The 13441-nt window shown below is 48.0% G+C and overlaps 1 protein-coding gene across 1 annotated transcript in view; it reads right to left on the bottom strand.

The window, feature by feature from the left end:
- The window catches only part of MTM1 (myotubularin 1), a 110941-nt gene extending 100924 nt beyond the window's left edge, over positions 1–10017 (bottom strand). The window contains exon 1 of the mRNA XM_049767549.1: positions 9963–10017. The gene's annotated coding sequence lies outside the window, so the exon portion shown is untranslated. The remainder of the gene's footprint in view (positions 1–9962) is intronic.
- Between the last annotated feature and the right edge of the window lie 3424 nt (positions 10018–13441).

Genomic DNA, 13441 nt, shown 5'->3' with positions numbered 1-13441 from the left:
CCACATTTTTAATAATGACAGCCCAGTAGGAATGCACTAAATCAGATGTCAAAGTAAATAAAATAGAAGCCCCCTAAGGTTAACAAATAAAAAAACCAATAATACAGAATGATCAACGAACAATGAACAGCTAGCTTAGTCAACCTTCAGACAATGACTTGGTGACCCCCATTGTGAGAATTAATAATTTTCACAAATTTGCTTTTGCTGAAGTATTTTTTGATAATTCTATTACACTTCATGGTAAATAAGAAATATGAAATAAATTGTTTTTGTCTGCCAAAGGGATTTAGGAGTGGGTGGGAAACCAGGAAATTGTGGAGGGAATGTTACACTGGTGGTAGAATTGGTGTTGGAACATGGGATGCCAGAAACAAATGTACTATGAGCGATTATGTAAACCATGGTGTTTAAATAAGGAAATAAAATATAAAAAATCATAAGACCTTCTGCTCATTAAAAAGTAATCCAAAATAAAATTGGACTTAAAATGATACTTATTCATTTCTAAATACTGACAGACCTTATACTGCCCCAATTGATAACCTTTTGCTAAAGTTTAATAATCTAAGAAAAAAAGAGAAGGTACCATAACCCAATTAGGAAGGGACCTAATAGTATAGGGTTAAGGAAGGTGCTTACCTGGGACTCAGCTGGCCCAGGTTCAACCCCTGGCAGCACATATGGTCCACTAAGCTTCACCGGTAGTGATCCCTGAGTACAGAGCCAGGAGTAAACCCTGAGTACCACTAGGTAATACCCCACCCTTAAAATACTTTGGAAATGAAAAGATAGAACCACAGATATGGCCGACTTGAATGAGTCAGTTTAATCTCACACCCCAAACACCAAGATAGGCGCTGGAAGAGCAACTTCTACCAAGCACAGGATAACTCAGATCTTACACAAACTTGCAGAGAGCGGAGCAAGGGAATCCCTTATAGGAGTCAGCAGCCCTACAGCTTAAGGCACAGTCCAGAAAGGAAAAGCCAAGCCTATCACATAACACAGACTTAGGATGCCAGAATGCTCCCAGTCAAACCTTATGAGAAGAGAGAATGCCACAGGCTCACTGCAGCAAAGCCAAAGAGGGTTCATGCTATAAAGCCCATGAAGCTACAAAGTCATAACAACCCATGGCATTTGCAAGTTTAAAGAAAAGGGAGAGGGTCGGAGAAATAGCACTGCGGTAGGGCATTTGCCTTGCACGCAGCTGACTCCGGACGGACCCCTGTTCAATTCTGGGCATCGTTATGGCCCCCGAGCCTACCAGGAGCCATTTCTGAGTGAAGAGCCAGGAGTAACCCCTGAGTGCCGTCAGGTGTGACCCAATACCCAAAAATAAACAAACAAACAGGAGGGAGAGTCTCTTCTCAAGAAGACTGGAAAAGGGTTTGAGTCCCATTCACAAAGACCTATAAAGGCAGAGCATGCTGGGAAAGTGCCTTGCCACCAAATTGATAGTAAAAGGCAAATAGATTATTACTCTACGGAGGAAAGGCAAGAACTTTGCACCTTCTCTATGTCAACTCCAGGGCTCCCTTCCTTAATGTGACTGTGAAACTGCAGGTTGGCAGCCAGGGAACACCCACAAGTGATTCTACTCCAAGTCAGAGCACATGGAGGCTCACAGCCCCTGGCTAGCACCTCTCTGCTAGCTGGCAAGGATGGGGGCTTTGGGTGAGCCCACATCCAATTGAGGTTTCCTGCCCCCAAGAAATGGGTGGTGCCAGAAGCCTATCCTAGGGAGCTAGAACAGAGGCATTGCCCTGGCTTTGCTCTCCATGTGTTAAACTGTGCCTCCCAGACTGAAGCCTGGGGCCGCCAGCTGGGCAAATCCCTGGTCTGGAATCTGCCAGAACAATGAACTGATCAAGGGGCTTAGTGCCCTTGCTCCAAAGCCTTTGTTGGAGGTTCCTGGAGTTCTTTGAGAAGCATATCCCACAGGGTACCCCAGAAAGAAGCTAGCTGTGCACACAGATATCCAGGGCTGGCTCTGGATTGTGTGTATATGCATATGCATACACGTTTGGAACCACAATCTGCTATGCTCAGGGCTTACTCCTGGCTCTGTACTCAGGGATCACTCCTGGTGGGACTCAAGGGACCATATGGGTGGCAGGGATTGAACCCACATTAACTGTGTATAAGGCCAGCACCATATCTACTCTTCTATCTCTCCAGCCCCCAGGTCACCCTCTTCAAATATATCTTATTACCATGTAGGAGCCACAGGGGTGCCACAGGGGTGCCAGGCAACATGGAACTTAAGTGGAATTCTAGCTGAGGTGAAGGTTCAAGCTGGGACTTCCTTCTGGCAGGGGCAAATCTGACTGGCGAGCTGTGGAGAAATGCCATGATGTACTCCCTCCCTCCAAGCATTGCTGCCCAACACTGGTGGGACTAGTCCCTATGGCCTGGGACACACACAAACTTAGAGCTGGTGCAAGCGGCATGCACCTTTCGTGAGACATGTAGCCAGCCTCCTACTTTAGGCCCACCAAGGAAGCATCCCTCCACTCGGTAATCCCATCCAAGTGAGTCCACTTTGAGTAAACTGCATGAAAAGGATATACAGTATAAAAGCGGGTCTTAGCACAATCCAGGACCAGGATTTTGCTTTCTATTCAGCTGGGCTTGGATACATCCATGACACTGTGTATGCTTCCCCTAAGTACGGCCAGGAGTTACTCCTGAGCACAAAGCAAGTAATAGCCCTGAGCACTCCAGGAGTGGCCTCAATACCCCCCCAATTTTTATTTTTATTTTATTGAAACATTGTGATTTACAATGTCCTTCATAGTTAGATTTCAGGCATACAGTGGCAGTGAGAGAACTAGGGCCATTCCCACCACCACCTTCCTTCTCCGAAGTTCTCAGAGTGCATCCTATACCTCTACCCTTAGCTCCCTGGCTTGCCAGTGTAACAGACCTATTTTAAGTATAGATTTTTATAGTTTGGGTCTCTTGATTCTTTTGTTGTTGACTTTGGCTTGGGTATTAAGTTCTGTCCTTTATTATCTTCACCAATACACTTGGGACCACTTGGTCCCTGGTCCTCATCCTCTTTTGTTTCTCAATTTTATAGAAAAATGCAAACATATGAAGGAAAATAAAGTAATTCATGTCCCAAGATTATATGAGAAAGGTGGGAGCCCCTATCTAGAAGATAAAAATAAAATTTAGGGGCCAGAGAGATAGCATGGAGGTAAGGTGTTTGCCTTGCATGCAGAAGGTTGGTGGTTCGAATCCCGGCATCCCATATGGTCCCCCGAGCCTGCCAGGAGTGATTTCTGAGTGAGAGCCAGGAGTAACTCCTGAGTGCTGCCGAGTGTGACCCAAAAAACAAAATAAATAAATAAATAAATAAATAAATAAATAAATAAATAAAATTTTTAAAAGGGGTGGCAGTTTTTTCCTATATATGTGTATATATACATATATATGTGTGTACGTGTATATATACTGGTTTTTGGGTCACACCCGACAGCACTCAGGAGTTACTTCTGGCTCTGTGCTCAGAAATAGCTCCTGGCAGGATCAGGGGACCATATAGGATACCAGGAATCAAACCACTCTCTGTCCTGTCATACAAGGCAAACACTCTAGTGCTGTGCTCTCTCTCTCAGGCCCCTCTCCCATATTTTTAATGAACAAATAAAAGCAGATCTAACCTGTTCTTTTCCCCTTTTCATGGGGTGACTAGGCAAACTGGCATCCTCCATATGGTTCACCTCACTTCCCTCAGGAGCAATAGATGTGAGATGATGGAAGCCGGGATGTGAACCCCTGGTTAAACCAGCCTTCTCATCTGCCTTTTCAAACTGTCATGGATGGTCCACATTGGGGTGTCTTACTAAAATGCAGATTCCAATTGAAGAGGTGATAAGCAATCTTTGGGAAATCTGTGGTTTGCAGTCTCCCCAGAATGAGAAGCAAGGGCACCTGGACAGTGTGTCTGAAAAAATGTTTGGGGGCACAGAAGTGATGGGACTCTCTGGGGCTCCTTGCTGGTCATCTTGGAGCTCAGATGAGAGTGCAAGTTCATGTTCAGCTGCTACTTTGAGAAAAGCACTCCTGTTCCACAGTGCTCACACCTTCCCCATCCAAGTGGGGTCCCCACCCAGTAGCAGTGTGCTCCAAAGATGGCCTGGCTCACAAGAGCACTGGAGTGTCCTGGTCCCAAGTAAAAGGAACCTTACTCCAGCAAACTTTCCAGGTGGACAGAAATTCTTGCATCACAGCCTTGCCCCACCTGTCACCTCAGGGCCAAGGAGGACATTCCAAACACCACCAGCTGATGCCAAGAACAGTTCAGAATGACTGATGCCTCCAGGCAAACAAGAGATTATGACTCTCTGGGAAACATCCCTCCACATTGGGAGAGGCCCTGGGAACCACCCAGAGCTTCCAGCTGGGGGAAACCCAAGTCTTGCTATGATGTGAAGGGCCTCAGTGGGACTGAAAGGGAATGCACTGACACAGTCACATTTTTATTTGGGCTCACCATAGGGACATTTCAACTCCCCTTATAAGTCACACATGCACTTGAACACCAACCCAAACATCAGCAAACCAAGCCTAACCCAGTCTGAAGGCAAAGTGCTCTGAATAAGATGCAGCCCCCAAATCCTGAAGCTTGACCATCAAGACCTCAGGGCCATCCCTGGACTTCAACAAATTTTGTCTGGTTGGAGAGAGGTAGTACAGGGGTTAAGTTTCTTGCCTTGCACACAGTCTGCCCTGGTTTGATCCTTGGCATAACAAAGGGCCCCTCAGGCCCTTTACTACTATCAGTAGTAATCATTGAAGACAGAGCAGAACAAAAGCTTTGAAAAGGCTGGTGTGTCCCCTAAACGAAAGTGAAATAGGGGCCAGGTCTGTGGTACAGTGAGTAGAGCATTTGCTTTGCATGAATCAAACCCAGGTTTGATACCCAGCATCCCAGATGCCTCCCCCACCCCAGCCTTCCAGGAGTCATTTCTGAGTGCAGAGCCAGGAGCAACCCAGGAGCACTGCCAGCTGTGCCCCCCCCAATAAAACAAATATATTAATACAGAAATACAAAAATGAAACAAAAAAGAACTACAGAGGCAATTCAAGGTTCAGGGGATAAGAGCACAAACTGGATTTCAATCCCGAGTACCACTGGGTCAATGAGCACTAACCCATTTGGCCTGGCCAAGGAGCCCAGCAATGGTTCCAAGGTCCCTGAACACTACCTAGTACAACCCGTCCCCTAACAGGACTCTCGGCCATTGATTTCTCAGTGGCCCTGAGGAAAGTGGGTAGGCATGAATGTCATCACATGCTGCCACCAGGCACTTTGACTTCTAGCTATACCGCAGAACAAGCTGATAGGAATATAAGCCAAGTTCATGCTCTCCTCCTTGCGGCATTTGAGTCAAAGTATGTTCACCAAATGCCTGCTGTCTGCTGAGGGGTTATTGGGTTCCCCATGCTCAGGAAAGCCTCTGCAAGCTCAGCCCTCTCTATGACCAGCTTGGAATTTTTTTTAAAGGTGACTGAAATATACAGAAATAAAACAACAATAATTATTGCCTATCAAAGGAACTGTACCACAAACTAACAGAGCTGCATGCAACATCCGAGTGGCCATGGCTTCATATGGAGAGAAGGAGAAAGAAACCAAGGTAAGTCACAAGAAACAAGGTCCAGTCCTGCTGTTCAGTAAGGACAAGAAAGGCTAGAAGAAACTTCTCCAGATTCCTCCTCTTCTTCTTTTTCTTCCTCTTCTTCCTCCTCCAAGAGCTCAAACAACCTCAGCTGGCTGAAAAGATGCAGCTGAGCTTCAAAACTGCACAGAGGAGTTAGATGAGGTATAGATGCCAAAAAGGGCCAGAGTTTTGTCCTGAGAATGAACAGAAAGAGCAGCGAGGTTCCACCCGCCAGGGCTCAGGGACTGCTGATGACACAATGCCATGGTGTCAGGAATAGACAAAGTGGAAACTCAGGGGGTGGAGCCGTGACTTCAGGTCCAACTTGGAGAGAGGCCGGAAAACCCAGACTGATTTTAGTGCTGCCCAAGAGGGAGAGGGACATTGGCAGGCCAAAGACAGATGAGCCCAATGCTTATCCACTACCTACCATGCTCCACTACAACAACAATGAATGCCACACAGAATGTGCAGGGAAGGCAAGCCAACCTGGGTTCAATCCCCAACACACATAAGGCCCCCCAGGCACTGTCAGAAGTAATTCCTGACAGCAGAGCCAGGAGTAACCCCTGAATACTGCCATGTGTGGTCCAAAACTAAACCAACTAGGAAGTAAAAAATGACGATGACAAAATGATGCTACAGACTCTACAAGGGGCACTGGCACAGAGTGGATACTGCAATGAACTCAGGGAGTTAAGCAGGGCAGGGTGCTCTTTCGTACAAATGGAAGCACCCTCAACAGGCAGGGATTGTGACCAAGAGATTAAGTAAGACTTGAACCCAGTTTTCAGAAGACAAATGTAGGAAACTTGCTAGCAGATGCATTCCTCAGGTAGCAATGACACAAAAGCACTGGTACCCAATGCCAATTCTTCCAAAGAAATGATTACCACGTCATTCAGGAGAAAAGCACAACACTGTCTCGGGTGCTGCCTTGGAAAAATGCATTGTAGACAATGAAAATGGGGGGAAAATATCTTCCAGCTACAGTGGCAATTGGATCTCACTGGCCTGAGTCCAACTGGCCTCCTGGTACCCTGTGGCTGGCAGAGCAGAGGTGTTGGAAAAAGGCTTCTTGCACTCAATTATTGTTTCTGGCAACACATAATAATAAGAGCAATTGCTGGGTCCCAAAAGTAAAAACCATTGCAAGAATGAGGGTCTCACCACCAGTGTCACCTGACACTGAAAGCTCTGGTCAACAACAAAAGGCAACAGAGAACCATGAAGCAAATTGACTGGCTTCCCAAATATCTTGAGGATACAATTAATACCAGTCTTTTTTCTCTCAAAAAAGAAATAGGGAGGGGCCAGAGCGGTGGTGCAAGCGGTAGGGCATTTGCCTTGCACACAATGACCTAGGATGGACTGTGGTTTGATCCCCCAGCATCCCATATAGTTCCCCAAGCCAAGAGCGGTTTCTGAGTGCATAGCCAGGAATAACCCCCTGAGTGTCACCAGGTGTGGTCTAAAAACCAAAAACCCAAAAAAAAAAAAAAAAGGAAAGAGATGACTACATGCCATCCAAGTCAGGAGCATGAATTTTCCTGGAAGCCTCCCAAGCACAAGGAACTATTCAAGGTACTCTACAGAGACTGCTACTCAGCCAACTGTCCTATGAAGAAGTTGCTACCATTACCTGCCACTTACATATAAGGAAACTGAGACACAGTATGGGGGAGACTGGCCCAGAGGCACCGAGGTAATATTAGAGCCAGGAGCCAAATCCAGATGGAGCTCCCAACCCCCCATCTTCCAAAAAGAACTGAGAAACTAGAAAATAAAGAAAGCAGAACTTCAAAGAGGTTGGGAACTGGGAAGGGAAATTGCTAAAGAATAATGAAAACAACCTCTCAATTATTCTTTTATAAAATTGAAATGAAAAACCCTCAGGAAAATGAAGAAACTGGACTTTGAAATTCCTGAGCCATGTTATTAATGTCGCCCTCTCAGCCCGAAAACACTCTTCTCCTTAGTTTGGGATTTTCAATACCAGCAAGAACCATGTCTCCTGTCAGTGGGTTTGAAAGTAACAACCTTTTGTTAGTCCTTTAATTTTGGAACCAATATAGTCATTTATTTCTGGTAATTTTCACCATTTTACAGAGCCTATAAATTATATTGAAAATAGTCATTTGGAAGCCAGAGAAATCCAGAAAGATTCAGCAGATGGACTTTGAAAGAGAGCAAGTTCTCAGGAAAGCTGCCTCAGTGTTACATGCTGGAGCACTTCAGTGCTCCGGCAGAGTGGGTTTCATAACAAACTCATTTCTGGACAAACCATGCTACATAGAGATGGTGGATCATGTCAGGGAGTGAGTTCTCAGTATAAAAGAAGAGCAAGGAAGGGGCTGGCGAGATAGCATGGAGGTAAGGTGTTTGCCTTTCATGCAGGAGGTCATTGGTTCGAATCCCGGTGTCCCATATGGTCCCCAGTGCCTGCCAGGAGCAATTTCTGAGCCTGGAGCCAGGAATAACCCCTGAGCACTGTCGGGTGTGACCCCAAAAAAACACACACACACAAAAAAAAAAGAAGAGCAAGGAAGAGCAATCCTTGGGGAAAGCGACCTCAGGCCAAGGAGACACTGAGCACCAAATCAACGCATGCTCCCGACCTCTGCAGAAACTTGAGCAGGAAGAGTGAGCACAAAGCCAGCAGCCAGGAGAATCCAGACAGTCTTCCTAAATGCTGAAAGCCACTTTTGGCTGGCATGGAAGGGGAGCAGGGAGGGGCAAATACAATCAAAATGAGACTTGGCAGAACTGATCCAAGAGGCACTCAGTGGAGAAATGATGACCCCACACAATCTTCTGGATTCAGACAGGTTCCTTTTGCTTTAATGGAGCAGCAACTGACAATCTAGCAATTTGATGTAATGCCCAAGTTGCTCCCAACCCAAGCAGCCCACATTATTGCACCAGAGAGTTTTGGAGCTCTATTTTTGCTTCACACTACTTGGCTCCACTGGCACATCGATCAATGCTTATGTTTTTTTACTGTCCACACGTCGCTCGAGAAGGCAGGGACCATATCAGAGTTGCTGTCTGACTGCCCAGAACTGAGGGGACCACCCCCGCACACTAGGGCAATCTGGCCTGAATTAATGAATGCTACTCCTGATCATTCCATAAATAAGTTAGGGCTCTAAGGCTAGACCAATGACTTCCAAACCACACTACAACACTAGCTGCCATAAATCCCGTGTACTTGCCCACACTTCAGGAGCACAACTGGTTAGAATCACTTAGATGGTCTGGAATGTCTCAAAGGTGGGGGGAGCTGGTTCTATGTTACTCTGAGTTGAGCCTGGTGAGCAAGTAATCATGTCCAATAGATGTGTTGTATGAAAGCCAATCCTGTCTATAAATGATAAGCCTAGTTGTCTACTTTGGCTGGGAAACTGGTTTTGATGTGTGCATTGGGGGGACTGGTTCTGATGGACATTCAAAATGGTTTAAACTATACCAAAATTGCTGATTCGGTATCTAGATTCTGGGGTGACTGCAGAGAACATAACTGAGCTGTGATTTCCCAAAGAGCCCAGACACCATCCATCCCTCCAGCTCCCAGGGCTCTTAGCTGGGACATTAAATAGCCCGGAAGCCAGGGAGGATCACAGTCCTCGTTACCAGGGAGGATCACAGTCCTCGTTACCCTCTATGAGCTAGTTTCTCATCTGGGAAACTCGATGTGCTCCAAGGTCTCTCTCTCTTTCCTACTGGAGTTCACGAATATCCCATCCCAGTGAAGATCTAGAATTGCCTGTTTCAAGAGCAGGCACGACCCGCTTTGGGCCCTCGAAGGTACACAAGCCCAACAGCCCGTCCTAAAAGGCTCGCCGCCGAACTCATTTCATATTTGCTTAGGCAAAAGCTAAAATTAGTTTTCACTTCCTGAGCGCCGCACCAGCCCGTTCGCAGAGGCAAAGCCATGCAAGGGCGCCGGAGCTCGGCGCGGACTTCCGACTGCGTCTCCGAGAACTCGCCGGCCCCTCTCGGATCCTCCCTCAACAGTTGCAAAAGCGCTTCAAGTCCCACAGCGTGACACCCTCATCCCGGAATGGGGCCCGAATGCCGATCGCCGCTTCGCCCCACCTCAGGGCCCAGCTGGGATGCGGCGGCCGCACAGCCGCCCGCGCCCGCCCAGGGCAGGGCGAGGACCAGCCGCAGCTAGCCTGGCCCTGATCGTCACCCCGGGACAGGGAAGCAAAGTCTGGCCAGCAACCACGACGCCCCCAAGGCGAACCCCCGCCCCGGAGGCCCCGGTTCCCGAGTACCGACCTTCGCCCGCGCCTGCCCGGAAACCTTGGGTGCGGAGAAGCCCGAGGCACCTGCCTGCGACTGCCCGGCCTCAGTCCCGATCAGTGGGGACACGCGAAGACGCTCGGCGGGGCTCCCCCAACCGGCCCGCGGGAGAGCGACGTCACAGGCCGGCTGGTTCCGGGACTTCCAACTTCAGCCGTCGACCTCCCAGCACCACAACGCGAGTCCCGACCGCGCCCGGCGCGGAGCCAGGCCAGCCACAAGCGCGCACTCACCTCGAGCTCCAGGCGCCACCGCCGTTGCCAGGCTGCTCGGGTCCGCGGCCCCGATCCGCCCCCTGCAGGCCCCGCCTCTTGCGGCCACCCCGCCCCTAGACACGGCCTGGCGCCCTCCTCCACGTTACTATTGGCCAGAATGCATCACGTGCTAGGGCGTGGCGATGGGGAAGAGGCGGTCTCTTCACCCGGAAGGCTGCTGGGAAACCTTCCTTGAAGGGCTTGGCCTTTGGAATGCTGGGAGTTGTAGTTTGAAAAGCGGGTGGGGAGTCGGCCGGGCCGAGAACCTAGTGGCCACCCGCGTAAGGGAAGTTAGAGTAAGCGCTTGTGCGGAGACCGTGAGGAAGAATTAGTCCGGGTTTCGGTGTTTTCTCCCATATAAGGAGCTATCGGCTCTAGATCAGACTTTAGCAGCTGTCACTGAATGGAGCCAACCATCAGTGCCCGGGCAGTGAACTCTCGACCTGAAAATGAAGTTTCCCCGATTTGGCTGCAGGACCTGGAATGCACGAACGCAACTGCCTACGGAGTTGCCAGTGCATTTCCAAGCCCGCTCTTAGACTTGATAAAAACCAAATCTTCAGGACAAAGTTCCTTTTCTCCTGCGGTTTAAGGCCAGCGACCACTAATACAGTGGAAAGAAATAGCCACCAAAAAAAAAAAAAAAAAAAGATTTTAGACAAAACCAGGAAAAGAATTCAATGTGTCATCAAAGAAAACAAACTGAATTGGACACATGAAAGAATGTGTATAATATGTCTTGTGCTGCATAATAATTATGTGTCAGTGGTGCAGGTGAACAGTCATCTCAAAACAAACAACTGTTTCACCTGAAACCTGTATGAGGATGCTTATATATCATCCTGGCTATAATAGGCTATAATAACATATCATCATGATCATGTCATATACATGGGCACACAGAGTGACGATTCCAGACTTCTTAAATAACAAAGGCCTTCCAGAATCCAACTTCACACTCTTTAGCCACTTTTCCTAATTTGCCTCCTCTCTATCTCTGTCTTTGTCACTTTATCTCTCTGTCTCTGTCCGTCTGTCTGCCTGCCCGTCAGCCTATCTCTCTCTGTCTCTGTCTGAATGTGTGTGTGTGTGTCTGTCTGTCTGTCTGTCTCTCTGTCTCTCTCTGTCTCTCTCTGTCTCTCTCTCTGTCTCTCTCTGTCTCTCTCTGTTTCTCTCTGTCTCTCTCTGTCTCTGTCTCTCTCTGTCTCTCTGTCTCTGTCTCTGTCTCTGTCTCTCTCTCTCTCTCTCTCTCCATCCTAGCTAGAGCTGGGGCATCTGGTCACCAGGCATGGGGAACTTTATAATCATTCTCCTGATGCACTAGTTCTTTCCTCCAGGCAGCCCTCCTTTCTCCTGGATTGGCCAAAGTTCTGGAAAGGCTGGTGGGCCAGAATTGCTCCAGGGCTTGGCAGACTTTGGAGCTGCCCCATCCTTAGGCCCTTCCTCGCCCTGAATGACATCATTTGCTACCCATAGGCTCCCCCTCGCCTTTAGTTCCCTCCCCTGCCTTCAAACTTCTTTGAGATAGGCTCACTTTTGTATTATCTTTAGAGAGTGCTTGTGACCCATCTTCATTGTATTTATTGCATGCCACTGAGGCTCCCCCAGGGGCAACTGAATCACTCCAGAATCCTAAATTTGTGAGTCTTGTAGTAAGAGTGGAAAAAGTGCTTGGGTGGAGAACCTTGCTTCCAGGAAGCTCAGGAAGGTTCTAGGAGGAAGCTGTATCCTTTTGTTCAATGAGGAAAGGCTGGAAGTAAGACCATCCCTGTCTGCAGGAGGATCATACTGCAGCTTCTCCGCCATCTCTATTCTTCTCCACCCTCAACTCTAGGATCCCACCCAAGCAGAAGGGCCTGAGGGAGAGCAGTCTCAGGCCCGTCCTCTGTGTAAGAGAGTTGGGGCACCCCGCTGGCCACAGTGCTGGAAGTTAAACGGAGAAATAGGGAGGAAATCTATTGGAAAACGATAAAGGTTGAACACCTCACTTAGCACAACAGCACAGGTGTTAGGGCATTTGCCTTGCACTCGGACAGACTCAGGTTCAATCTCCGGCATCCCATATGATCTCCTAAGCCTACCAGGAGTGAATTCTGAGTGCAGAGCCAGGAGTAACTCCTGAGCGCCACTGGGTGTGGCTCAAAAAGCAAAAAACTAAAGTGATTGCTGCATATCTCAGCTGTACATATATGTGTTGGGGGGGGGTTCAGGCTTCCTATATTAGACACACAAACACACACAGCATATACATGGGGCTCTGAAAAGATGACCATCTCCCCTGTCAATTGCTATTGGAAAATAGGGATGTGTCAGTAACTAAAGTGACTTAATTTTGTTTGATCAGTGGACTATCTGGGTGGGACTTGCTGTTTATGCTCAACATCTAAATCTGCCAGCTTTAGCTAAGTCACCTGCTAGGGGAAACTCCTTTCCTCTGGGGCTTGCCCCTGTTCTTCTAGTTGGAAGAATTGAAGTAACTAGGAGCAGAGGGAGCTACACCCTTGGACCAACCAGGTGCATCCCCGCTACCACTCTGAGCCTCCTGGGTGAGAAGCAGACCTGAGAAAGGAAATGGGTCATGTTCTGCTCTCCCTGTAGCACATATTTAGCAAACGGTCCCCTGCTACTGTACTGACCCCTCAGCCCATCTTTTGCCTCTGAGAACTATCACCAATTTTTCCCTATCAGATTCATTCTCCTGAGCACAGACAATGGAGCAGAAGAGAAAGAAGACTGTTGGCCTTGGAAAAGGTACTTTACCTCTCAGATCCTCATTGCTCCCAGTCGTTCCTCCCACAATAAGGTCACAGGCAAATGTGTAACATGTTAAGACAGCAGTGTGCCCAAGCTGCCAGGATGATTTCCTGGGAGGGAGGCGGGGCCAAGGACTTTTTCTCAGCATTGGTACAAAGGTCCCTGAGCTCCGATTCTCACCCTTCTTTTGCTCAGTGTCTGATTTCTGATAGGACATATCTCTGGGACCTCTGATCTCTCCTTTGTGAAATGAGATGCTTAACATCTGTGTCATAAGCTGGTTATGAAGTATAAACGCATGAGTGCCCAAGTCTGATGTCTGCTTCTCAGAGAACCACAAAGTTTCTGCCTCCCTCTTCCCCAATCCCTGCACTTTATGGAGAAAGGGACCTTAGCAGAATGATGCGGACAAGTTGAAAACAGTTGGGAATAATATGTAAAATAAAA

The sequence above is a fragment of the Suncus etruscus genome, chromosome X (assembly GCF_024139225.1).
Source record: "Suncus etruscus isolate mSunEtr1 chromosome X, mSunEtr1.pri.cur, whole genome shotgun sequence".
Taxonomy (NCBI): Eukaryota; Metazoa; Chordata; class Mammalia; order Eulipotyphla; family Soricidae; genus Suncus; species Suncus etruscus.
The sequence above is the reverse complement of the archived record's forward strand: the minus strand, read 5'-3'. Positions and strand labels throughout refer to the sequence as shown.